This window comes from Hemiscyllium ocellatum, chromosome 34 (genome assembly GCF_020745735.1).
Source record: "Hemiscyllium ocellatum isolate sHemOce1 chromosome 34, sHemOce1.pat.X.cur, whole genome shotgun sequence".
NCBI classification, from domain to species: domain Eukaryota; kingdom Metazoa; phylum Chordata; class Chondrichthyes; order Orectolobiformes; family Hemiscylliidae; genus Hemiscyllium; species Hemiscyllium ocellatum.
Window position 1 is genome coordinate 14,098,850 of NC_083434.1, and position 23,586 is coordinate 14,122,435.

Genomic DNA, 23,586 nt, shown 5'->3' on the forward strand with positions numbered 1-23,586 from the left:
ATAGTATCATCTTATCAAAATGATCACTCACTTTTTGTTTCTCAGTTCCACCTGTAGAGCTTCACTGCATGATCCCTCAGGAATATCCTCTAAGTACTGCCATAATGTTTTTCCTCATCAAAAACCCCTCCTCTCTTGCTTCACCTTCTTTCCTTCCTACTAGTATCTGTACTCCTGGCATTGAATGGCCAGTTCTGGCCCTCCATTAGCCACGTTTTTGCAATAGCTATGATATCCCAGGCCCATGTTCCCACCTATGCCCTGAGTTCACCTGCCTTACCTATTCAAACCTTTTCATTGAAATAGATGCAGTTTAATTCATCAGCCTTCCCTCATTCCCAACAGTGCTCTTGCCTTCCTTGTCTATTTAACTTGCTCTCTTTAACTGCTGTACCTCAATCTTCTGTCTTGCCTCATGACTGTTTATGGGTCCTACCCCCCTGCCAGATTAATTTAACCCCTTCCAGGTAGTTCTAGTAAATCTCGTTAACAGGATATAGGTCCCATCCAGTTCAGGTGCAACCCGTCCCTTTTGTACAGGTCACTTCTGCTCCAGAGGAGTTCTGCTGCCTGTGAATGTGATGCCAGGGAGCCATAAATCCAGGTCCTTTCATCTGTAAGCCAACACTAAACAGATTAAATATTCATTTTTTATTATAAATGTTAATGCGATATGCAACAATTCTAATGTGACAGTTTCTAGCAACTTTCTTCCATATTATATAAATAACAAAACTCATGATTTTTAATTAAAAACTCATATTTTTAATCATTTGACAGTGAGAATCTTGATCTTTCCCCTTTTGGCTAATGGATATTGAGATTGTTTATTGCCCTTGTGTTACCAAGGTATCTAAATCACTGCACAACTGGAATCCAACTTAGGAACTCTGAAAAGTAACAATAGAAAATGGTCAAATCACTTCATATATCACCACATCTGTGGAGAGAAATAAAGTCAATGTTTCAGGTCAATGATTCTTCACCAAGAACAGGATGAAAGGTTTACATTGAATTGGAATATTAACTCTGTTACTTGCCACTGATGCTTTCTGGTCTGCAATATTCTAGTATTTTGTTTTTTTTATTTCAGATTCTAATATGTACAATACTTAGGTTAGGATACCCAAATGTGTGATGATTGGACAGTTCCTCATCCCACTGACCAATTGCAACTGTGCTGGTGAAACACTAAAATGTCATTTGCCTTATGAAATTTATTAAAACTTGGTGTCATTGTTTTTTTTAAATTGATGAAGAGTTATTACTTGTTCCTCCCCCTACTAGGTTAATATTCATGGAATAAATCTTTGGTGAGGTGCTTGATGAAAGGACAAGCTCTAACCAATGAAAGTGTTGAATTAAATAGACTGAAACAGGTCCACAGATCACAGTGCATGATTAACCCATGTCCATTCAATATAATGCAGAGAGAGTAAAAGCTTTGTGATTTTATTTGAAAGATTGCTGTGTGTGATTATCACAAATCACACTGTTCATTGGATACAGGGGTCATACAATCATAACTTGGTGGACTTGTCAACTGCCTAAATGCTCATGACAATGTGGTGATGAGCCATCTGTTGTGAACTGTTGCAGTCCAGGTAATGTGCCATCTACACTGCTTTTGGTGAGTGCCAGGATTTTGACTAAGTAACAGTGAAGAAATGGCAATACAATCCCCCCAAATCGAACATTGTGTGACCTTAAGCAAACTTGCAGGTGGTTGTGATTCAATTTGCTTGCTGCCCTAAGTGGTGGAGGTCACAGACATAGTAGGTGCCACTGAAGGAACCTGCGTGAATTCCAGCAATGTATCTTCTTCTTGCTACGCACTGCTGCCATGATGGTGAAGGTAATAGATGAAGTACTTATCAGTAGGCTGCTTTTTCTTCCTTTTCCACTCTCTCTTCAATGTCCTCAACTGCAAATAAGAAAGGCTGATTCAGATGAATTTAGATTTATCCTTTATCCTGGAAGAGGCTCTGCCCTCTTTAATAGCCTGTGAAGTGCAACATATCAGGCTGTTCTCTCTTTGTACCGGCAAGTTCCATATTCAATGACTAGAATATATATTGAACCTGAGCTAGAAAAAATGGGTCGGAATCATGGCCAAATTGGGCCAGTGGTTGGAATGCCCTGCTCTGACCAACTTCAGGTTGGGCGAGGGAAAAAAACAGATCTGAAATTTTCCTTTCATGTAAATAAAGTACCTCTGAAAATTTGAGCAGTACTGCATTTGCATTTCTTGATGTCATGCCAATATTTGAACAGAAACACCTGTTGCCATTTCACCAGCTCTTCTATTAATGTTTCAGTGCTTAACCATCAAAGCAAGTTTGATTAGTTGAAGCTATGACTGAAGTTTTGTTGGCTTGATTACAGTTGACTGAAAAGTGTGCAAAGTGCTGCTCTGGGCCTTTCCCATCTGAGACTGGTGACAGCAAAGCCTTCAGGCAGCAATGTAGCAGCAGATCTTGTAAGGCTGAATCTAATTCAATTAGAATATTTACCATGTTGGTATCTGGGACAGTGTTATGGTGGTGGTCACGTAAAATGAATAAATCAGAGCATGAAGTGTCTCAAACAGACACAAAAACTACCAACATGTAGTGAAAAAGAAAGTCTTACGTTTATTTATTGCCTATCATGACTTCTGGGTGTTCCCTTTATAGCCAACAAGCTATTTCACTCATTGATCTGATGCAGAAAATATTACAAGACCTCATAAATTACAAATAAATGATAGTCGGGTAAACTGTTTGATGTTGGTTGAGGGATAAATAGTCACAATGATGAATCAGAACCAGGAAGGTTTTTTAAACATGTTATAGCTTTTAATTCTAAAATATGTCTTTTCAAAAAAAGTGCTACAGATAAAGAAAAATTGCCCGTGTACATTTAGTTACTGTGTGGCTAAGCCCAGTGTTAGGCCATTGGAATATCACACCTGTACAGAGTTGGGGAAATTTAAACAGGGAGTGATTTAACAAGGAGAAATAATATGTAGTTTCAAAAAAAATCACACAACACCAGGTTATAGTCCAACAGGTTTATTGAAAGCACTAGCTTTTGAGCGCTGCTCCTTCATCAGGTGGTTATGATAATATGGAGACTAAGTATACCCCTGTTCCCAGCAAAAAGACAGTGCTTACCAAAATGTTTGTACTGCCCTCTAGAAATATACAAAACTCATTGCAATACTAGGCCATGTGTTGTCTAGATGTTTTAGTGTGTGAACTAGAGCACTGCAAGGGCTACAGCTTTGAGAACAGTCATTTAAACACACCTGCAAAGCAGATAAAATGAAGAACAACTGTCGCTCACTCTGAGTGTTGCAGCCAGTACAATTGGAATCAAGTCAAAGAAATTTCAGCCGACAAAACCACGAATATCACAATCAATTGCTCAACAACCAAAATCAATGCTACTGGTCGCATCCAGGAACAGCTGCAATGTTTTTGTATCACTAATAATCTCTTCTTTGTCTTTCATCTTTTTGTATTCACGTCTAACTTCTACTCTGTGCTGTGTTACTATTTCTTACATGTAATAATTAATAAACTTACACTTTTTTGTGCTTCAAGTAAGCCTGATTTATATGGCTTCTTTAAAAACATAAGGGTCTAAGGGAATGTATCTACAAGGAAAGGGATTCTTTTTGAATTAACCTTTATATGACTAACCAAAGAGGTGGGTGAACAATCAAGGAGTCAGTTTATTCCTCCTCACCTGGGAGCTCAATGTCTTGATGTATCCCAGCTGCAACCATAAAATGTTGGAGAAATTCACCTAGGTCTAGTCAGAGAACAGTGAGAAGACTTGCAAGTACTGTCCTGAATTTCTGAGAGTAGTGTCACTGTCCCTTGGAGGACAAATGGACTTTAAGCTTAATGTGTCTTCCAAGAGATATCTTCAGTACTGTATTGGAGTCTGTGCTATATTCTACTTGTAGAGCAGGTCTTGAACCAATAACACAGAGTGAACCCATGACCCCAAAGAGCAATATTAACAGAAGTGGAAATGCTGTCGGAAAAGATGATGATCATTATGTTTCTCGCCATTCAAGTTGAATGACCAAGGTATATGTACAGGTCAGCAAAGCAGTTTTGTACATGTACCAATATACCTCAGTCACTACAGGAAATTTGGAAACTAAAATCAACATTGGCAATCTTGGTATTTTGATTTGGTTTTTACATGTACCTAAACGCATTCATAATCTTGACCTGAAGGGCCACTGGACCAGAAACGTTAACTGTCAATTCTCTCCACAGATGCTGCCAGACCTGCTGGGATTTTCGAGCAATTTCTGCTTTTGTTTCAGATTTCCAGCATCTGCAGTTCTTCAGTTTTTTTTAATACATAATCTTGTTGGCACCTAACATCTATGAATCCTTGTGAACTAGCTTTCCTGCTTTCACTGCTCTTGGGAAACTTAGTAATGGATTTTTTAAAAATCAAAGGCAAAAACAATGCTGATGATAGCTGTTAACTATCATAGGAAGAAAGGGTTTTCAGCCACTTAAAACAAAGTCTCAAAATACCTGCCTCTCATAATTACTGTACTTTCAAATGAACACTTCACTGTTGTCCCAAGTTAGTGGCCTTAATGATTAAAATGGGGTCGGCCAAAGAACATACAAGTCTGTATCCAAAGCATAAAAGAAATAACCACAAAATGGACAAGTAATGGACATCCAGTCTGCTAGTAAAGCTTAAAATGGGGATCAATACAAATGCTGAGAGTTTTGAGCTTGATTCCAGATCGTGCACACATGCAAGTTAAATAACGTGGAGAAGGAAATTGAATATTTCTTCTTCCTTAGCTATTTTCCTATTGAGAGTTATTTTTATTCATTCACAAGATCTGACCATCACTAGTTAAACCAGAATTAATTGTTTATGTCTAATTGTGCAGAGGGCAGTAAAGGGCCCTATGGGTTTGGAGTCAAATGTCGGCAAGATCAGGTATAGATGACAGAATTGTCACAATGTCTCATCTTGAGCTGCTGCTTACAAATTAAATAGCAGTCAACAACTTTGAGTCTTCAACAGGTTACTAAATGTTAAGAGAATACCTGTTACTTGACTTTTCACATGACATTTTCATTCGTGTGAAAGAGAGGGGATGAGTAACATTATTTTTGCTCCTGTATCGTATGTGCAATTCTGAAAGACCAGGCCACAGTTAACACCCAGAATGGTTGTAATACTAATGTTTGTCTGACTTGTTTCTACAACTTGTCATCACAAATGTCATCCACAAGATTTTCTTGAACTATATCTTCCCTTTTATCTTCTTGCTGTTTGCCTGCATGCAACTTTCTATTTTTCTTCTCCGACTCTGCAAATAGTTGGAGTTACTTTGATCATTATCTCTTTATTTCAAACGGTTCAAAAAGTCCACCTTTTAAAATTCCAAAAGGCATGGGGCTGATGTTTATAAGTATTATCAAAACTTGTCTTTGACATGCTTTATAAACTCTTAATAATTTGTGATTTCTTTTTGATGTGGAATACTCTGACCTAAGCTTTCCACCCCCTCACTTTAACCCTTCCTCAAATGGGATTTGGAAAAGCAGGGTGGGGACAGAATTTCTGCCTGTCTCTGAACTCTCCCTCCTTGCCTTGATTCTGAATTCAGTCCTAGCTACATTTACATGTATGTGACAGCCTTCTCCCCAGATTCTCTGGAATTAGAGATCCATCTACAGAAATTGCTATGAGCAACACAGAGAACAAAGCATTGGGACAATAAAAGCAAATGTGTTTTCTTTAAAGAATCTTTGAATACTTTTGTTTACTAGTTGCAAAAAGCATTGGAGATACGTGAAAGGGCTGATTCACTGAGAGTAAGGTATAAGGAGCGCTGTGAGAGTTTGAACATGTTGGAACAACAACAACATGACTGTGGGTTTGGAAGAGGACGTCAGGTGATATGATCCTAGCTATCTGCCCAGTGGGAGTTGGCAACCCTATTCCACCCACCTCAATTTGGGAATTATGTCGGTCAGTGTCTTGTGTATTTGGGGGTCTCTTACTCACTATGCTTCTGTTGTATAATGGGATTTATGAGTAGTTGACTGGTTCCTTTTCCTAACAGCATTGAATTCTGGGATCCTGAATAAAATGTTCAAAAATATGTGTACACTCTGACATTCGCTTCTTGGCACCTTATTGACAGCAATGCCAATTCTAGTTGGATATATTCTGGAAGGTTTAATTATATTACCCATCTCCTTCAACTGTCCTGCTCAGTAAAACAGGGAGGCTATGGCATAACAGTATTGACATCCAATACAGTAATCCAGAGACTGAGGCTAATGCTGTGGGGACAGGGGTTCCAGTAGCACCATGGCAGATGGTGAGATTTGAATCAATGAAAAGCTGGAATGAAAAGCTGGCTTAATGGTGACCACAGTCAAGTTTTGTGAAAACCCTTGTGGTTTACTAATGGCCTTTAGGGAAGAAATATACCATCTTGGGAATTACCATTGAGCAGAAACACAGCTGGACTTACCATATAAATGCAGTGGCTACAAGAGCAGGTCAAAAGCTAGGAATACTGTGCTGAGTATCTCACCACCTGGTTCCCCAAACCTGTAAAAGTCTATTAGTCTCTGTGTAACAATATTCTCCCTTTTCAGTGCTGGCCAACTACTGAAGTCAATTGCTGCACATTGAGATATCTCAGTACTTGTTCAATAACACACCAATTGAGGAATTTAAGGAAATAGGAAAGTTCTATTACATCCATTACAATGCTGTTGATAAACCAGATTTCAAATTAAAGGGCTCCATTTTCGGAAGATGTTTAAGGTGATATAAGAAAGACTGGCCTTTCACACAGCACAATAATAATAGGAAACATTATTTAAATTTGAAGAAACAATAAATTGCAATTGAAAGTAATGTATAATTGGAACTTTTAATGTACATGAATAAAAACAGAAAGTGCTGGAGAAACTCAGTAGGACTGGCAGACTATGCCAAAAGAGAAACATTTCCAGTCTGATATGACTTTCTATTGTTCTGAAGAAAACTTAAAATATCAAGAAAGTTCCTTGTTCTTCTTTAGATAATTCCATGAGAGTTTTATTTGCACCTGAGCTGGCAAAAAGTTTAATTATGATCCCAGAAAACACATCATCAACAGTGAGGAACCAGCTTGGATTACATGCAGAAGTCTATAGTAAAGATAGAAACCACAATGTCCTAACTCAAACATGAGATTGCTATTACTGAACCAAACTGATCTGCATGGCTGGAAAATAACAGGAAATGTGAAAGACAGACGTTTCCTGTCCCTCAGCACTTTGTCTCCTCCTCCCAGTCCATCTTTGAGCTGTCTGTCAATGGCTTGTACAATAGTTCCAATAAACTGTAACACATGTTTTAAGAACAATTGGCAGGATCGTATAAGGATCTGATTGATGTGGGCCATGGAAAATTGTTTGACAGAATTGGGTGATAATTCAGCAAAGTCCATTTTGACGTCAGGAGGAATCTGTGCCACTCTTTTATGCTGTTCGTAAGCGTACGGTGAATTTCTCAACAGGTAGTGGCAAGTTGCCAGTTGACAGTGAGCTTCGCTAATTAAATGCTTTGTTAATGGCCAAGACACCTCATTAATATTTGGCCTCCCTTTTTTTAATTCATTCCCAGGATGAGGGTGTTGCTGGCCAGGCCAGCATTTATTGCCCATCCCCAAATGCTCAGAGGGCCGTTAAGAGTCAACCACATTATGGTGGGTCTGGAGTCACATATAGGCCAGATTAGGTAAGAATGGCAGTTTCCTTCCCTAAAGGATATTAGTGAACCTTACTATGAGCTCAATGTCAGAAAGCTCAATAAGAAACCAGAACAAGTACTTGGTGGAGTCAGCTCACCACTTGCTCGAACAATCTTCATGTTGGAAACTGGGTACTAACATTTCAAGCATACTCCATATGAACTGGCCACATGCATCCACATCCACATGCATTGGCATCTGATACATGCCATCATGGCACATCTCCAATTCACTTACAGGAGGTTTCTGCACTTGCAGCTATGGCTGCAATGTTGTAAGAAGGAGGCTATGCACTCAGGAACATGCACCCAGCTCATCGAGTGGAGCAGGGGCCATTTCCAGCTCTTCACTTACTGTCATATCTCCTTCTTACTCTGATCTCACCTGGAAGCTCACATCATCCCTGTCTTGCATTGCTTTGCCTTTGTCCCTACAGCTCACATTACTGCGGTCTTGCCTTGTAGTTTAACATAGACACAAAGACAGGATGCTTGTCATGGTTGTCAGCAGTCAAATCAAGGGGGATAGCCTTTGCTTAGGGGTGTTTGGCACAGGAAACCCAAGGCAACCTCCTAATAAAGGCTGCATGCATGATCAAAACTATAATTGTCTCCTTATGAGGGATGAGGAGCTGAATATTGGGCAACTCACTACCCATCCTGCCTCTTCCCATCTGACGATGGTCTGTTTTCCTCCTGGAATAAGAGAGGCAGGTCTTATGGTGATTGAAAGTGAGTGGAATAGTCATTAATGTTAGTGTGAATGGAAAGTGTCCTGAGTGAGTGAGTGATGTAGACAGAGTGGGCACACAAAGGGTTAGTGGTGTCAGGGGATAGGTTGGATGACAATGATTGAGCAAAGATGCTGCATGTGATAGTGAAAGTAGTGGATTATGAACCTTTTTAGGCAGTGAGTAGCAAAGATAGTGTGAGGTATCAGAGAGGAATTGGTGGCACTTAGCCTGAGGGAATGGTGAAGGTCATTGAACTGCTTTCTACAGTGCTGTGCATTCTTCCAGGCAGCTGAGTTTGTTCTAACCAAGGTGGCAACCTCAGACCAGAGTAACATTGTCTGGTGTTGTGATCTCTACTTCTAGTCCTGAGGGAGTAGTAAGTTCTACATTGCCACCACCCCACCCAGTAGAACCTCTAAGACCCTTCTCACATCGCAAGGTGCCAATGTCACCATTCTGGGGAAATGACAGGAACTGTACACAGCAGTTCCGACTGTCAGTGTTTGTTTGGGTGCATCACAGGCTTTCAAAAATGGTGCAGGTGCATTAAATGCTGGTCTTTTGGCAGATATCTGTTGAGTGGCATATCATTCTGTGAATGGTAGGTGTTAAAGGCAGAAATCGGATGTGAGAGATGCCACAGGGGAGTGATTGATCATTAAAGTGGCGAGTTTAGTAAGACATAATGAGAGAATGTGCTAGGTCTTGCAGCAAAAAAACTTGCAAAAAATTTGCACACCTCAAACTTAGCTAAACTTGAGCCCAATATTTCATACTTTCTTTTCCAAAACACCTTACACCCAATTTGCTGATCAATGATTCCATCCTCTTTTTCAAGCTGGTTTTACTTTCATACACTATTCCCAAATTTGCCTGTTTACCAGCAGTCTTTTTTTTCCTGAGGCCTCCCAAATCCTTGATTAATGACTCAAAAGGAGTGTAAATACTGAGTTAAGATTTCTGTACATCATTGGACGGAATTACATAATTCCATTCTTATTCGTGTGGTTTTCTCTTTGTTTTATAGTATTACTTTCTCATTTTCTAAACATATTAACAAACAAGTTTTCTGTTTTGAAATGCTGACTTTGCTGGGTCCTTTTTTTTAACAGATGCTGACCCGATCTGTTGTGTGTTTCCGCTTATGTTTCAGGATTTCCAACATTTGCAATAAATTTTGCTTTCTCATTCTGCACTTGGACCCATTTGAGTTTGCTGCTTCGCAATGGACTGAGATTTTCCCAATGTAATTAAACCCTCAGAAACAGGTAAAATGTACAACATGCACTCCATGTATACCTAGCTATCTCACAAAGGCAGGGTCTTAACGATCCAAGAAAATGCAATGCAAGTTAACCCTATCTGAGCTATAAGTGCCATGGGGACAGATTTACCACAACTAGCCCTACATTATCTCTGTGCAATTTAAGATTAACTGATTTGAGAGGATGCAATTCTAAATCATGAAGAAAAAACTTCAAAGAAAATGCAAATATCAGTATGTTGCCAGATTCTGACTAGACCATAGCGTTGCTCTCTCATTAGAGAAAGAGAGACAACTAGTGGTGATTTAACCTGAGGGCCACCATACCTCAATTGAGGGGAAAAAGATTGGGGAGAGTCCTTCATGGTAATCTCAGACAGTGTGGGGATTTGAACCGATGCGGATTACTTTATAAGCCAACTATCCAGTCAATTGAAGTAAACCAACTCCCACAAATGGTAGTACATTAACCCAAATAGTATTCTGAATTTCCTGTGTTACATCACAAGAATTGCTTGCTATGCACAATCATATGTTATAAACACAAATATGAAATAACTGTGAGCCTTATTTTCTTCTATCTTCTCCTTAAACCATTGGATAGAAATTAGTTCTGTTCCATGTTTAGGCACATAACCAGTGGTGCATAGATACTGACCAAAAGGCACAAAACTCACCTGAGATTCATCCTCAGGCCTCATTTCAAAAACTAGTTGAGACCTTGGTGTCTGTTGTGCATTTCAAGCCATGGAGAAAATGTGAGGAAGCAGGAAATGGCGGGGGGGCAGTTGTGGACAGCAGCAGCTGCCCTGCTCTTTCTGAGTCCATATCAAACCTGTGTAAAATCAAAAATTACCTTTTTGGTGGCAGCTTCTTGTTCTTTAAAGCCATATCTGAGGAGAGCAGGTGCAGTGTCTGGTCTGTTCATACCTGAACCAGAAGAATTTTAATGTGGGCTGTAGCCATGTCAGTATTATGTTCAAGGACTGATACCTATTTCAGGTAGTTGTTCCCCTACATCTGAAAAATAGCCAACCCAAATTCAGGGCAGGTTTCTGGCAGTTCTGTAGAAGGGTCACTGGACCCGAAATGTTAATCCTGCTTTGTCTCCACAGATCCTGCCAGACCCACTGACATTTCCTAGCCATGTCAGTTTTTCTTTCTGATACTCATGATTTAGGACTCATGAATTGATCCCTGTTGCACTGATTTTAAAGTGGGCCACTGGTCCAATTTCTACCCAAGTAAGAATGTCTGTTTCTGGCATGGCATCAGTTGTCTGCTCCATCATAATGCAAATAATCATTATTCATGTTTGAGCAGGCCACACAAGTACCAGGCATTGCAGTCATGTCTGGAATTCTGATTCCATTTTCTGATTCTGTGACTCACTCTAGGCTACGACTCACTCTCGGCTAACATGCACTCATCCAGCAGAAGTTATGGATAGTGATCAAGAAAATGAACAAAAGCACTGACTTATCATTCCCTGCTTCTAGCTCAGGAGTGTAAGTTTCAATTTTCATTAGATGGCTCAGTCACTTGCTGAAAGACTGGCCATGTCACCCAAGTTGACTCTTGAAAACAAAGCTTGGGCGAGGGGCTGCAAATGTTCTGCTCAGTAAATGCTGCAGGCTGATCAGAGACTGTTAATTGTCACATTCGTCAGTGCTTTTAAGAAAGCTACAGAAGGGAGGTAACCAACATTAGATGACCAAGGTGCCAAACAACTACTTTTCAGGATGGGATAGTTTTCTGGGATTGGGGTGGGGGGGTCAGTGGAGTTGGAAGTAAGGACTAGAAGTTGTCTTTTAGTAGCTATCCTCTGCCCTATATTTAATCCTTCATTTGTGCACAAATTAGCACTCAATTGATAGGCTTCCTACACTAATCTACCACTCAGATGGGCAGACTTTTTGACACACCTCTGGGATGAAATAATTACAACACAGGTAGGTTAATTGGTCCTTAAATGGTCATTAATTGACTACTTAGAGACCTCAGGTGGCAATATAACAGGTATTTTTGAGCCTGGGCTTTCCCACCTTGAGCTTAGTTGAGATAGAGGCTGGAAGAAAGGTGGGGTCTGGGATACCACCACACTACAATAGTTTCTAGTCCTCAGGTTTGCCACCTCTTGGATTGGAAGATTCCATGGTGGTCACTGATTACGCTACTTGCAAGCCCAGCTTTGACCAGGTGTGCATGAAACCTGAGGCCTTTCATACTGTCAATATGCCTCTGTCCATTTGTTCTTTAAATCTATTGAGCATATCATGATTTCTTTAAAAATGCAAACTTGATTTGAAGACATAATTTGGAGATGTCGGTGTTGGACTGGGGGGTTCAAAGTTAAAAATCACACAACACCCTGTTATAGTCCAACAGGTTTAAATGGAAGCACACGTCGCTCTGAAAGCTAGTGTGCTTCCAATTAAACCTGTTGGACTATAACCTGGTGTTGTGTGATACTTTGATTTGAAGAGATTTTCTTAGGGAAATTGTGCAATTAAATGTTGACAAAAAACATCTTATTTTTGAGTTGAAGTTGAGTTCCATTATGGTTTGAAATTTTCATCCAGTCCCTTACTACTTTAAAATATGAGTTGGAGCTTTCTGTTTGCTGCAGGTAATCTGAGCTCCCTTCCTAAAAGTTCAGAGGTCACATGTAACATGCTGGCCTTTGGCAATAAAGCAATAAAACTGATGAAGTTGCAGTGTTACCACCATTCCTGAACCTTTTAGTTTTACAACATTCAAGCTTTCAAGTTTCAAATAAAAACAGTTGAGGGACTTGAAAACTTCATGTCACCTCTTGTCTGTTAGAATAAGAAGCTATAAGCCTCCAGATGTCATCCAGTGACTGTTTGAAACAAAATCCAGTCACACAAGGGAGAATCTCAACTGTGTAAATTACATAATGTTGAAGCATATTTCCAACATGATTCATTCACACAGCAGTGAGACTGCTAGTGGCCGATTCTCCTCACAACTATTTGCTGCTGTGAAATGGCTTTGCAGAGTGGTGGGAGTAATGATAGCAAGATACAATTTCTGGGGCATACACACACACAATGGAAAAAGAGCAACAAGAGCTTGCAATTACATAGCAACTTTAACATATTAAACTGACTGCTGTATTGGTCTAATTATCAAGCAAAATTTGGCACTGAGCCACATGAGGAAATATAAGCACAGGTGTGCAAAAGCTTAGTCAAAGAGTTTTTAACGAGCATCTTACATGAGGAGAGACAGACAGAAAGGTTTATACAGGGAATTCCAGAACTAAGAGCATAGGAAATTTGAGGCATAGCAGCCCATGGTGAACAGAATAAAAAAAGTGAGGGTGCGTAACAGACACAAATTAGTTGAAATATGGAATTCTTGAAACTATGGAGTGCTGGACAAGGTTATGGAAGGTTTCATAAATAATTATCAAAATACTTAATTTGTAGTCACTTCCTGTGGTGATTTCCTTAATGCTGGGATCTTTTTGAACCATCCTCTGTGGCAGTCTGGAAAGAGAAAGTAACAAATCAGTGTTTGTCATACTTACAACTTGATGTTTATTTTTTATGCTTTGAAATGGATGACTATCATGATGAGCTGAAAATCTATTTTTAGCTTGCCCCGTGTTATCAAACAAAGACCAATGTTTCTTCCTCGCAGGGAAAAACAGGGTGTCATTGATTTGCACAGCACCTTTCATATCTTAAAAACATTTTATAACAAATTATTGTTGAACTGTAGTCACTTATCTATTAAAAGCCGCAGTCAATTTAAACACAGCGTGACCCCACAAAAAGGATGACCAGATCATTTGTTTTTGTTTTACTGATGCTGGTTGCGGTATAAATATTAGAGAAAATTCTTCACCTCTTCTTTCCATTATGCTATCTCATCTAAATGACAGCACCTCCTGCAGTGCACTGGAATGTTGGGTTAGCCAAGCATTATCCCATTGTGACCTTACTTCAAGTCTTGACCCCTTGGTTAGTGAGAACTGCGAGAGAGGGGGGGGGGGGGATCCGTGAGAGCGAGAACTTGTTAAAGCAGGAACATGGCTCTTCCACCTCAGCTGGAGATCTGTGACTGCCCTCAAAGCTCTTGATTCCGAGATTTTAGCTGGAATTTTGCCCCAGTTTAGAAAACCTTGGCCTAGACTTTGGTTTCAAATGCTTGCAGTGGTACTTGAACCCAGAGCCTTGAAAATGAGTGTTGCCACTGAGTTGTTGGTTTACCCTTTGTTGAACGCTCATATGCTATTTACATACACTTCTGGTCCTCAATTAACCCAATTGTAGTGAAAGAGAGAAAAATAGGTGATTGGTTAGTTGATTTTGAATACTATACTGTCTGTGCAATTAAACTAATATTGCTGCATGGCTGGATTGAAATTGATACTGCAGTGGAACTTGTTTTGCTCTCACATCAATTATAGGAAAACACTACAATTCTTTTGGAACTCTGCTAGAATAATTTGCATGACAAAATTGAATGAAATTACAAAATAGTGAGGAGAAAACCTGAACAAGATTTAAAATTCCAACCTTGGCAATGTTTTCAGCAGGGAAAAAAGAATTCTGCAAGTAATCCTTTAATGGATTAGATTACCATACTCCACCATCTGTTGGTCTCACATGTTAGTCATTCGCCAGCCACACGCTTTCAAGCTGTCTCTCTCAGTACACAACCTCCCTCCAGGTATTTTGTGAAAAGCCACAAGAGAAACCTTCTGCATTGTCCCCTTTCTAATAAAAGAGTGTCTTTGAGACTTGTGCTAGGCTTGACAGATATACAAGGCAATCAGTTGTAATTATGAAGTGAAAGAAAGTTTTTTATACCTTAGGGAAAACAATGTTAGACTGATAAGCTGAAGAAGTCAAGAAATGTAAATTACCACATCAATTCCCAGTTGCAGCACTTTGCTGTGATGGCCCTGTTTGAACTTGCCTGCAACAAGGTTGGTGAACTAAAGAACAAAGTTGAAAGAAAGGCTTTCTACTAATTCAATAGGACTAGATTAGCACAAGTCTCTCATAACAGGCTGCTGTCAGGTAGTTTGCAAGAATAATTAGCTTCCTTTTAACAAAACGGCACTGTGGCTCAATGGTTAGTACTGCTACCTCAGCGCCAGGGATTCAGATTTGATTCTACCCTCAGGCGACTGTCTGTGTGGAGTTTGCACATTCTCCCTGTGTCTGTGGAGGTTTCCTCCAGGTGCTCCAGTTTCCTCCTAGTCTAAAAATGTGCAGATTGTGTGGATTAGCCATGAGGATTGCAGAATTACAGGGATAGAATAGGAGGTGTGTCTATCCCTATTACAGGGATAGGATAGGAGGGATGGTTTTCAGAGTATTGCTGTGGATTTGAAGTAGTACTTGCTTTCACACTGTAGGAACTCTAAAGTTGTATGAAAAATATAGAAATGGATTCCTTATTGACGTTGGGAAAGGTTATATAATCTTGCTCAGCAATGTAAGTTAATGCTATGTAAACATTCATTTTGAGAGAGCTAGAATACGTAAGTAGAAGTGTACCACTTCCCAATCCAAGTTCAGCCAGTCATTTTTATCCTACAAGGACACTTGCAATACCAAAAATCAATAACACTGTGGTATTCTTTCAGCAAAACTGGATGGATTGGGAGAGTTTCAACATGGGTACTTTGTGATACACCTTTGTGGCAATCAACTATAACTCCATCTTAACTAGTAGAAAGATTAGCTGAGGTGAATTTACATTAAAATACTACGATGCTGTTTATATGAAATAAAAGCAGAAAATGGTGGAAATATTCAGAATTAATTAATTTATTCTAAATTGCATGCCCACTGATACGAAGTTAATGGCTTTAGATATGTCCTATTATAAGTTTGTTGTGGCAGCATGTATCTCTGTCTTGGTTTATTACTTGTTGTAACTTTCATTGTTTTTATCTATGGCATATTCATGAACCTGTTATTTCCTTTCCTGATGTTATCAGATCCAATTGGGATATGATTCCATGGACAGTCTTTTCAAGCAATATCAGGTAGCAATTCCTTTTTGTTAGACCAAATGTTGAGTCAGTTTTTTTTTTAATCATTAATGGGATGTGCACATTGTTGGCTAGTCTGGCATTTTTATTGTCCATCCCTAACTGCTCTTGAGAATGTGGTGGTGGACTACCTCCTTGAATGGCTGCAGTCTGTGTAATGTAGGTGCACACACAATGCTGCTAGGGAATGAGTTCCAGGACTTTTCCTAGCAACAATAAAAGAATGGTGATATAGTTCCATGTTAGGATGGTGTGAGGTTTGGAGGCAAACTTGGATGTTGTGGTGCTCCCCTGTATCTGCTGTATTTGTCCTAGTTAGATTACAGGGTTGGAAGGTGCAATCGAAGGACCCTTGGTAAGTTGGTGCAGTACCTCTCTTAGATGCCATTATGTATTTTGTACTGTACGCTGTAAAGTTTCTTGAGTGCTTAGAGCTGCACTGAAGTGGAGCATAGTCCATTGCTTGGTGTTTTTTACAGGGAGAGAACCACTGGCAGGCTGGATCATGGCCACAGACAGCATCTATACTTGGAATTTTCCAATCAGAATGAAACATGTAACTAATTTATTATACCCCATAGTTCAAAAATATTGAGGTTCATTGTCGCCATCCATGTATTATGCTGCCTGAGCTTGGCTAACAGCACAGGAAGTAAACCTAGCATCTGTGACTACATCAGATTTAGTAGTACTGATGTCTTTATTGATCAGATTATTACGGGAAGCCACACCCCACATTGTTGATAAAGTTATAGATGGTAGAGTTCATTTCGGGATGATCTCTCACATACATGTTTTACTGGTTGGCAGATAACTAGCATGAGAATTTATTGTTTCATCTGAGGTGAGATGTTTGAGTTGGAGTTGGGTTCAAATAAAGAAAAGATCCTAGTTTGGACTGCTTAGTTACTCTGGTTATGCCCTCATGACTTAATTTCAAATTAATACTTGGAGCCTTACTGCTGGTGCTTATGTGAACTTTAATGATGATGTGATGTTCCAATGTTGACATTAAGCCAAGAACTAATTACATACTGTTTCAGCCTCAATGCATTTGATTAGGTTTGGATCATTGCCACAATGCCTTAAGTCACATTTGTTGGGTTGGTTGGTGGAGGGAAGTGGCATTGAAAGTCTGCCTTCTACCATGAAGGCCATATTCATGGATTTCAGTGCTGAGAAAATGTACCAAGTGTTTGTTCAGTTAGAATGTTTCATCATGATGAGGAGAAGCCAAGGAATCATAATGCTTGGTGGAAAGTTGGGCAATTACATTCATTCCCTTGAATGTACTTTGCTAGCATGAGTGAATAGCTGGTTATGCATGTACAAAGCATTCTACTTTTTCACTTGCTGGATTTGTCTGAGGACCTAAGGGCTCTGTTTGTGCAAATGGGTGGGACTGCAATAGATTGTGCAATCCTCTTTCAGTTTTTGCCAATTCAAGTTTGTGGGCACTTGTCATCAGACAGAATTCTTTCAACCTTTCTTTTTCATGCTGCTTATGAGTCAACAAGTATTTTTTTTCATATCTATGAATAAGGACAGAAAATCCTGTTCCATTGTGAACAGTTTGAGAGCTTTGTTCAGATTGTCTTCAGATGTCGGGAAGTGTTTGATTTGTAATCAAGATAAGATGACCTCATTGGTACTCCTTTGTTTCCTGATGAAGGGCTTTTGCCCGAAACGTCGATTTTGCTGCTCCTCGAATGCTGCCTGAACTGCTGTGCTCTTCCAGTACCACTGATCCAAATCTGGTTTCCAGCATCTGCAGTCATTGTTTTTACCTAGTTCTTATTGTTGCATAAGAATGATGATGTGAATAATGACAAGCTGTAAGAAAGTTGTCATACTATTACTGTGCAATGATTTAAAGACCTCCATGGGTTAATAGAAATAAATTTGTGTTGTGCTCTGCTGTCAAGGGTACCAAGGAATATGAATTTGACAACAGACGTTTCATTAGGTTTACAGATGGTTTAGCATAAAGGATTCATCCAGATTGACTGTTAGTGATACATAGCACAGATGTCTGACAAGACAACCTTAGCCACTTTCACAGCCTAACTTGCCAATGGAGAACATTTTCTTAGCTTGGATTGCTTGGAGTGGTGCTACATGATAACTTATTTTCAATATTAATTGTCAGTGTTCAGATAACCAACTATACAAATTTTAGAAAGTTCCAAATGTAATTCTTGTCGATGCTGAGTTAGCTGATTTTGACTAAGAAATCAGCTTCATTCATGTTTGAGGTCCTTCGCTATCTGCTGGGAAGTCAGCACATGTTTAAGTTGGTCAAGAAAAATATTGGATTCTCCTTGAAGTATCCTGTGTAGGGTAGTCACAATACCTGTGGGACTGCATCTTAATTCCATAAGCAAGGTAGAAAAGAAATGGGACTTCACTTGTCAAACAGTAATTTAGATGCTAGCAGACTAAAGGCATATGCATTTACTTTACCAAAATAAAGGAGTGAAGATTCTTAGATAAGCTTGTTCTTCTATCAGGGTATTTAAACCTTGATGCATTAGAGTACCTTAAGCACCATTTGCTATGAAAATGTAATAAAGACTTATAGAGAGAACAACTTAGGATCTTGAAGGAGGAAGATGTACTGTCTGGGTCTTTGTCACAGTCTCTGTTAAAATATTTATCACATTAGTGTAACTTGTACATTGTTGCTGTCATACAATAATCTACATCTTGATTAATGTCATTAGATTAAACTGATTTTTCTCTATCACACGAATCCAAGCAGACTCTACAATTCCCTTCTCAAAAAAAAGGATAGTGACAGCAAATCTACCAAATATCTCACATGACATGATGAGTGATGAGGATTCATCTGACAATACTTGTTAAGAATTTAACTGCTGGGATCGAACAGGTCCATGTCTTTTTGTGTTACAGATTTAACAGCAGCAAAATAAAATCCTGGATAAACAAAACTGTTTCAGTATAATCAGGTATGAGATATTAAACAATACAATTGAGGGCAGTAACTTGTCTCATTAGCAATTAGGTTGGTAAATTTAATGCATTGCTACACTTAACTTAAATTTTCTAACAAAACCATTCAATTTAATGTATCTGTAATCCAGGTTGTGTTCATGACCAGCACTGTGGTGATTTTTTTTTCCCTGAACTAGGGATTGTAATTTCATCTGGTAACCTGTGCTGGCCATAATTAACTAAACACTAGGCTTCTGAGGCATTGGTAACTTGTCTTTAACTGCCATCATCTCAGTACAAACTACTTACCATGGCCCCACAGTTTAAGTGGTAGAGGCAGTTGTTATGACTTAGGAAGGAGTTACAGCCCTCTAGGATTTGAGCCAGCATTGGCATCCTCTTAGAGTATGATTTACAATGTTAACTTTTTGCCTTCAGAAAAGCACAGCAAAATATTTTCAATTGTATATTGAATTAAAAGGCAGTAATTCATATTCTTCTCATAACTGCATAAACTATAGAGAGAGAGAGAGGGCAAAGGAATTAATGGAGTTACTTTTCAAAAGCCTTGACATTAATTAAGGCCTTGAGAGTGAACTGGGTTAAAGCCAATAAGACCATAGGATATGGGAGCTGAATTAGGCCATTCACCCTAGCAAGTCTACTCCACCATTTGATCATAGCTGATATTTTCTCAACCTCATTCTTCTGTCTGCTTCCTTAACCAATCAAGAACCTTCTGTCTCTGTCTTAAAGACACTCAATGATCTGGCCTCCATAACATTGAGCTGCACAGATTAACCACTTTTTGGCTGAAGAAATTCCTCCTCACCTCAGTTCTAAAAAGCCATCCCTTCAGGCTGAGGCTGTGCTGTTGGGTCCTCGTCTCTACCACCAGTGGAAACATCATCTTCACATCCACTCTATCCAGGCTTCTCAGTATTCTGTAAATTGCGATCACATCCTTCCACACTCCATTGGGTACAGACCTAGAAACGTCAACTGCTCCCATGTGATAAACCCTTCATCCCCGGGATTATTTTTGTCCACCTGCTCCAGTGCTAGCACATCCTTAAATTTGGGGCCCAAATCCGGTCACAATATTCCAAATGCAGTCTGACCAGAGCCTTATACAGTCTTAGCAGTACACCACTACTTATGCATTCTAGCCCTCTTGAAATGAATGTTAACATAGCATTAACTTTCTTAACTGCCAGTTGAACTTGCTTGTCAATGTTAAGATACTCCTGAACTGGGACTCACAAATCTCTTTGTGCTTCAGATTTTCAAAGCTGTTATCGTTTGAAATAGCCTATGTCTCTATTCTTCCAACCAAAATGCATTAGCACTCACTTTCCAACATTGTACTCCGTTTGGCACTTCTTTACCACTCTCCAAACTGGAGAGCGTTCGGAAGAGATTTACCAGGAAGTTGCCGAGTATGGAAGATTTGAGTTATAAAGAAAGGTTGGATAGGCTGGTACTTTTTTCACTGGAGTATCGAGGTTAAGAGGTGACCTGATAGAATTTTATAAAATAATGAGAGGTATAGATAGAGTTAATGGTAGTTGTCTTTTCCCTAAATAGGGCATTTCAAGATGAGAGGGCATAATTTTAAGGTGAGAGGAGAGATTTAAAAAAGACCTAAGAGGCATTTTTTTTTATACAAGGTGGTCATTGTGTGGAATGGACTTCCTGAGGAAGTGGTAGTCACGGGTACAATTACAATGTTTAAAAGACAGTTGGATAGATACATGAATAGGAAAGGTTCAGAGGCATATGGGCCAGGAGCAGGCAGTTGGGGCTGGTTTAGCTTGGGATTGTGTTTAGTGTGGACTGGTTGCACCAAAGAGTATGTTTCTGTGCTGTATGACTCTATCCTCTCCTTCTGCAGCCTTTCCGCCTCCTCAATGCCACCTGTCCTTCCACCTGTCTTTTTATCATCTGCAAACTTAGCAACAAACCCCTCAGTTCCTTCATCCAAATCGTTAATGTATAGTGTGAATAGTTGTGGTCCCAACAGTGACCTCTGTGGGACTCCACTAGTCACTAGCTTGCCATTTCTGAAAAAAAAAGTTTATCCCTACTCTGTCTTCTGTCAGTCAGCCATTCCTCTATCCATACCCAGTTCCTTGCTCCTAACAACATGGGGTCTTACCTTATTGTGCATTCTCCTGTGTGACACCTTGTCAAATGTCTTTTGGAAATCCAAATAGATCATGACTTCCCCTTAACAAAACCATGCTGACTCATCCCTATTTTACTATTCCAAGTACTCCGCAATCTCATCCTTAATATTGGACTCTAAAATCTTGCCAATGACCGAGGCCAGGCTAACTGGCCTACAGTTTCCTGGCTTCAGCCTCCCTCCCTTCTTAAAGAGGGATGTTACATTAGCCATTTTCTTGTCCTCAGGGACTCCCCCTAAATACAGTGATTGCTAAAAGATCACCACCAATGGCTCCACAATCTGCTCAGCTATCTCCTTTAGAACTTTGCGGTGCGGTCCATCTGGTCTGGGTGATTTATCCCCTTCAGACCTTTCAGCTTCCAGAGCACCTTCTCTTTTGAGGTGGCCACTACACTTACCTCTGCCTTGACCCTCTTCAAGTTCTGGCATGCTGCTCAGCTCTTCCACTGAGAAAATCAATGCAAATACCTGGTCAGTTCATCTGCCATTCCTTCTTCCCCATTACTACTTCTCCAGCCTCATTTTCCTGTGGTCCATTGTTCACTTTTGCCTATCATACCTTTTAAATATCTAAAAGAAATCTCTTGCAATCTTCCTTTACTTTAATATCTAGTTTACTCTCATATTTCATTTTCTCTTCCCTTATTGCTTTTTTTCTCTGCAAGTTTTTAAAGGGTTCATCATCCTCTGGCTTCCCACTAATCTTCACCACACTGTATGTTTTTCTTTTGCTTTTATGCTGTCCCTTACTTCCCTTCTCAGCCATGGTTGTCTCATCGTCCCCTCTTGGGATAAATTTCTGCTGTGCCTCCCGAATTATCCACAGAAACTCTTGCCATTGCTGCTGCACCATCTTCCCTGCTCGGCTTACCTTCCGATCAATTCTGGCCAGTTCCTTCCTCATGTCTTTGGAGTTAGCTTTATTCAATTGTAATATCGTTGCATCTGATTCCAACTTCTCCCTCTCAAACTGCAGGGTGAGTTCTATCATATTATGATCATTGCCCTATAGGGGCAATCAAGTCCGCCACATTACACATCTCCAAATCCAGAATTGTCTGTTCCCTGTTTGGCTGTATCACAAGCTGCTATAAACAAAAACCATCTCACAAATTCCTTTCCTTGAGATCCACTTCCAATATGATTTTCCCAGTGCAACTGCATATTGAAGTCTCCCATGATTATTGTAATAGTACCTTTCTTACATGTCTTTTTAATCTCCTCATTTATGCTCTTCTCCACATCCTGACAACTGCCTCAGAGGCCTGTACACCATTTCTATCAGGGTCATTTTTCCTTTGTGGATCCTCAACTCAACCACACAGATTCTATGCCTTTTGACTCAATATCACTTCCTGCTATTGATTTAATCTCATTTCTTACTCACAAGGCAACCCTGCGCATCTGCTCATCATCCGTTCTTTGGATAGGATATGTATCCTTGGATATCTAGTTCCTAGTTCTGATCCCGTGTAGCCATGTTTCTTTGATATCCACAACATCATAACCACTGAATTCAATTTGCACTTCAAGCTCACTTAGCTTATTTCATACACTGTGTGTATTTAAGTACAACTTCCTCAGTCTTGCGTTGCCAGCTCACTCCTTTCCATTTCCCCCCCCCAACCACCCCCCCAATAACTGTCTGCTTATCTGCTGTGCCTGAAGTTGGATTCCTGATCCTTTCCGTACTCTCCATCCTGTTACATATTCTGGAATGTCTGCTAAATCCCTTCCCCTTCAGCTTTCCATGCAACTGAACTCCCCCACATACACTCACTAGTTTTGTGATGTGCCAAGACTGTGGTCCCAGTATGAGTCAGGTAGAGCCCATGCCATCCGAACAGTTCTTTCCCTCCCCAGTACTGTTTTCCAACACCATTGTTTGAGCCGCACATTTACTTCTTCAATCTTGTTGACATGTTACCAATTTGCTTGCAGTTTAGGTGGTAATTTGGAGATTCCAGAAGAGCTGATAGATTAATAATATATTAGGGTAGCATTATCTCAAGAAATTTGTGCCTGGAATGCCAGTGGAGGTGGTGGAAGCAGGAACATTAGCAACATTTAAGGTATATCTTGATAGACACATGAATGGGAGGTGAACAAGAGACTAAAACTACATATGGGCAATAAATCGGGGGTCAAAATAAGAGTCAGGAATCAGTGCAGTCTTGGCCTGTTTCTTTGCTGTATTGTATTGTATATTGCATTTGACTAGATTACACACTAAATGCGATTAGATTGAATTCTATAAAAATTCTGAAATTGGTGACATAATCTCATAAATCCCTGAACCTAAATCGCTATTCACCAGTGAGATGTTGATTCTTCAAACATGCTGCATCTATTCATTCTTTTTCAAACACAGGATAATAGTTCCAATTATTATATAGTTTTAGTTACATTTTTAATCTGCATAGCTTTTTGGCTGTACAGTTTATGATTTTGCTGCCACTATTGACCCTTCTGGTGGGCAAAGGAATGCGAGAGCAAATGAAATAATCTGATCGATTGTAATAGATCCTTCAAGTCACTTTGCCTCATCATCACACACAAATCCAATCTCTCATGTTAGTGATATTATTTTGAAAGTTGATTCTAGAAA

The 23,586-nt window shown here is 39.6% G+C and overlaps 1 long non-coding RNA gene across 1 annotated transcript in view; it reads right to left on the reverse strand.

Moving 5' to 3' along the window:
* Positions 1-1,048: 1,048 nt before the first annotated feature.
* Positions 1,049-23,586, reverse strand: part of LOC132832346 (uncharacterized) — a 112,099-nt gene continuing 89,561 nt past the window's right edge. The window contains exons 4-6 of the long non-coding RNA XR_009646935.1: positions 13,237-13,307; positions 10,470-10,627; positions 1,049-1,924 (exon numbers count right to left, since the gene is read on the reverse strand). This is a non-coding gene — a long non-coding RNA (uncharacterized LOC132832346). The remainder of the gene's footprint in view (positions 1,925-10,469; positions 10,628-13,236; positions 13,308-23,586) is intronic.